Source organism: Chaetura pelagica, unplaced genomic scaffold (genome assembly GCF_000747805.2).
Source record: "Chaetura pelagica isolate M959 unplaced genomic scaffold, ChaPel_1.0 scaffold117, whole genome shotgun sequence".
Taxonomy (NCBI): Eukaryota; Metazoa; Chordata; class Aves; order Apodiformes; family Apodidae; genus Chaetura; species Chaetura pelagica.
In genome coordinates, this window is record NW_009954185.1 from 10560542 (window position 1) to 10565658 (window position 5117).

A 5117-nucleotide genomic window follows, 5' to 3' on the forward strand; every position below is an offset into this window, starting at 1 on the left:
TGCTGAACCTGTCACATTTACACCCCAGTGACCCCCTGTCCAGTCAGTGTCACCCCCACAGTGCAGGAACACCCTGATCTCCAGAGCCAACTGGCATCCCTGAGCCCCAGGTTAGGGCGGTAACTATTAGGGGCAACTCATAACTTGCTGCCCACCCTTCCTGCCTTGTACCTGTTGTTCTGCTTTCGTTTGTCCTTGAGCAGCAGCCCTGGGTTTGGTCCCTTAGCTGGGTGTCATCAGCAGAAGGCCTTGGCTGCCTCAAAAGGCACTTTATACTTACGTGGGGAAGAAGAACCATTTCCCACACTACCTTAATATGAAAATAAGAAGTAACATTTGGTACCTGCCCAGAGATTACTTTAAACCTAGGAAGATGTTGCAACAGTGATCTGAACTCTTGTCTCCATTTGTCTGCTAGTTGTGTTACTTCTTACCCTGCTCTGATTAAGAGCTGTCTAACATCATAATGTCTTTTTGCATGAATGAACTTTAACTTTATAATCAAATGCTCCTAAAGATCTCACTGATAAAACAATCCAGTTCTTTTGATGTTCCTTCCCTGCATGTTAGGCTTTTTCAGTATGGCTGATTTAAATTACTTCTTGAGCATGTTAGAGAAGTTGAGAAATTTTCAAGAGCAGAAAGAACTGTAGCATCATTTCCATAGCTCTCATTAAAGTCCAGATAATGAGGTATTATCAGTATAATTGATGTCCCATCATTTAAGAACCTGCGGCTATTCATGTTGTTTTGCTCCTGTTCATATTCAGCTGTTTTCCATTATGACTTTATGACTCAAATGTTTTGTTTTGCTTTAAATTTGCAAGTCCTCATTTATCTTGCACATTTCTTAGATGCACTTCCTCCATTGAGCAGTTTTGTACTGTATTGGTAGGGCTTTTACATTTCACTTTGTTTAAAAAGGTTTCCATGCATTTAATTTAAAGACAGTATGTTTTCTAATCTTCTTTTCCCCTTCCCATAACCAATAAAAGCTATTAATTTCCAAGACTGCTGTTCACTTTCACTTTGAGACAAGGGAAAAAAATTCTAACACATTGGGGTTCTTGAAAGCCTGTCTTTAGTGTTCCTGTAACGGTTAGTGCTGTCTTATACCTCCAGCCTGAAGTTAGTGTTTCTAGCAGCCTGATGTGTCTTCCCATGCTTAGACATGTTCTCACAATTTTTCTTTGGAAGCTGAGTACAATGTCTACAGACTGGTGTTTTCATTTCTTGAAAATACAATTTCAGGAGGTCTGTGTAAGCTGTAAATAACTTCAAACAAGAAATGAAAATTGGAATATTTTAATTTTGTTTTGAATTGCTTTGAACAGTTCCCAAGATCCTACGCAGTGACAAAAGTCTCCCTCTCCCCGTTCTTGGTGCAGTCTTTAAATGTGACGATCTACTGTTTAGAGACATTTTTTTGGACCTTATTCGTCATTTACAAATATTCTTGTTTTCTTTTTATATGGCTCAGCTGAACTCTGTATGTACTTGCTCTAATGTCTGCGTAAATATATCTCATCACAGGCAGATCGATGTGGTAATCTAGGGTACTTGAATTTTTTTGTTGCAATTACTTATTTTGCCTTTTATATACTTCATGTTACTCAAAGTTTGATCATGAATGTGGGGGGTAGGGGAAGGGAAACAAGCAAACAAACCCCAAAAACTTTAATGGTTTTATGGAATTGGAACATCTTACTTGATCAGAATTGGAGCACTAATACTCAAACTTCATGATAACAATAACAAAGAGGCTAGACAACCTAAGAACACTGAAACAAATGTGTATCCTGTACTGTCTGGTTTTCCCTGTCTTCATCCAAAATGGATTTAGCTAAAGCTGGGGAATTCGCTAATCTTTGCTATGAATTTGTAATAATACTCGAGAAACAAAAAAGCTTTCTTTAATGGGATTAAAATGGTGTTATTGACATCAGGATTAATAATTTATTTGTGTCACAAATCTCAGCTGCATTAATATTTTTATAACTGTTCAAAGAAGTTCTCTTAACATTTTTTCTCTAATTATATAAAACCAAAAGGAACTGTTAAAAGTGGAAATAAGATGGGATAAAAGTCTTAAGCTGTTCAGCATTTTCATTTCAGCATGTCAGACAGCCACACTGTAGCAGTACAGGGTTTTCATTATTTTATTCTGTCAGGCAACCCAAGTAATAGAGACCATTTCAAGTGCAATAAACAATCTCTCGTGCAACCGTAGCTGTGGTTTAGTGTATGTAAGAGCTATAAAGATACCCTCTGCTGGAAAGGAAATGCTGTATGAGGAGTATTTCAGTTAACATTTCTCTCTTCCAAGTTTGCTTTCTCTCATAAAAGAATATTGCTTCTTTATCCTACACCTCTCCTTTTCTTTTTTCTTTGGCACATTGGATAGTAAATTATGTGCTGTATTTCTGCAAAAGTTCTGAGATGCTTACCATGCTTTATTCATGCTTTCTGTCTCTTCTTTTATATTGACAGATATATTTATGAGGGAGGGGGAGAGAGAATGCAGGTGGGTAAGTTCTTCTTTAGTGAGAAGGTTGATAGAGAGATCAACCTGATGTTCATAGCTGTTGTCAGTTACACTTTTCCCTCTTTTAATGTATTTGCTGAATTGTCTAAAGGACTGGGAATTAGTCTGATGGGCAGATTTCATTTACAGAGAGAAAGATGACAGTGTTTCAGAATGGGTTTCTCACTTTTTCCATTCTGGATCTGAGATGCCTGTTTTATGTGAGCAAATGGAAGTACCATTTTGGCCAGGTCCCAAAGAAGCTGTGTTTGAAACAGCCTGAATAATGACACTAAAGTCCAGTTGATATCTGGAGTGAGAGAGGTGATGGTGTGTGCTGATTAGTAAGAAGTCAGAACTGAATCTTCCAATTCAGAGAAAGGATGTTTCTGAGAGCAGGGAGGAGCTGAGCTGCTTGGGCTGTAGCTGGTGCAGAGTAACAAGGTACCCTGGAGGACTGGGTCATTTCCTCAAATCGGAGAGGGGTAGATACTCCCATAGGTGCTGGCTGGCTGGCTGAGGAGAAGAGACTCTGCAAGTGGCAAAACATCTGTCTTTCTCAAAGAACTTGCATCCACGAAACGCTGTGCCAGGGCTGGTGACCAAGGGAACACTGTTTTCTTGATCACGCTTGGATCTCTATTATAAGCTAAAATGTCAGTGTCAGATAAAAATAAACAGTAACCACTCTGGAAAGTTAACATCCGGGACTATGCCTGCCACACACGATTTCTTGTATTAAGTTCCTGTCTCTTCCTATAATCTTGTTCTCCTCATACGTGTTTTGTTCTGTTATACTTTTCCTGCTGTATGGGACATACATCCTGCTGCTGCTGAGTGCTGAGGCTGCTTTTTCCTCCTATAAAATTCTCAAGGTTTTCTTTTTTTCTGTAATGAGAGTGGTCAAAGCCCCTTAAAGAACTCTGACTAAACCAAACCATGAGAGAGGCATACAGCAGAATCGTTAATGACATGGCTATTAGGGTTGCAATATGGGATCTCTTGGTTCCCAGATTGCTTATAATAAGTCCAAGGAAACTGGGAAAAAGTGTGGCTCCTTCTGTGGGGAGACTTGAAATTCAGTTTCTCTCAGCTTAATTGAGATGCTTTTTGCAAGGTAATTGACAACAAGAGAGCAGCAGTCATAACCTCCTTCAGCTACCAGAAGTGCCATCCTGGAACTAAACCATCAGTCAGCTGACACAGCTGATAGGTGACTGTGGAATATATTTAATTTTTTTAAATCTCATCCAGTTTGAATGCTGATGAGAATATTTGATTACTAATGTGTCAACAAACATTTAGAGCCAGATGGAGATATCAATTGCCTAATTATTCTCAGAAATTAAATCAGTGTTAATATGGGCTTTAAATCATTAACATTAAAAGGTTACATTTGTAGAGTACTGTCATAAGATTTCAGTATCTCTTACCTGCCATTTAAATATATGCAATAGATCTTCAATGGGACTCGCATAACATGTTATTTGCCATATGTTATTTCTCTGTGGGTGGTATGAATAAGCCTTTGCTTTTTACATATGAAATTGCTATTAAAACTAATTGTATCCCTTGAGAATCAGGAAACCATTCCTGAAGAGAGTAGAAACTCTAAACCTGACTCCTGCAGGTAAAGTTCTTGAAGGATGGAAACAGTCTGAGAAGCATGTGGTATTCCCAAACTATCTTTGGAAACTGGACGAGGCTTGGCAAAAGAACAGCCTGATGTGCAGCTTTTGCCTTACCCTGGGAGGCTTTAGGGCCTTGGCCAGTGTTGCTGAGTGCTGGCTTGCATCATTGGGAACCAGCTCCTTCCTGTTGCTAACACCTAATTAAAATGTTTATTCTTATAGCCATAACATTAGTTTTGTAAGACTACAATAATTTGTATACCTGAATACTCTCTTATTATTCCTCCTCTCTAACCACTGAACAAAAGCATGACACAAGGTGAAACATGAATGTTTTCAGACAAGGTTAAGTGGTCCCTTGATTACCAGAAGCACTGATAAAGACTGCTCCTGAAGAACAGTGCTAGTATTCTGCAGGCTCTTGCTATTTATTGGGATGAACTGAACTGGTATTAATGTGCATTTTATTCTATTTGAGTACTTTACTTTTTTTAGTCAGGTTTCTGCTTTGAATTCTCAGTAGCTATTTTTGTTTGTTTGCTTTAGCCTGTTATGTCAAAGCACTTCCATGTTGAGCACCCAGGTCTGACCAGCAGATACATCCACACATTATTGAATTCATACCATGGACTTAAAATATAGCCTGGGAGAAGGGATTCATCTCAGTCAGAGTATTCTTACATACAGATGTGGTATTAATGATTATTGTGTCTGCAGCATCTCTTAAATTATAAATGCTATTGATGATGAATTAAGATATTATCATTGTAAATTAAGTAATTAGAGTACCCTTGTAATGGCTATTTACAGGTGTGCCCTTTGGAAGAATATTGCAATGTTCCTTTTATAATTTTAATGCCTTTTAATATTAATTCTTTTCAGTGATAAGGTCTTAGAGGTTCTCTTCGAGAAGGTTAGAAAAAGATAATTAATCTTTAAGTTTTTTGTAACAGATTAGTTTG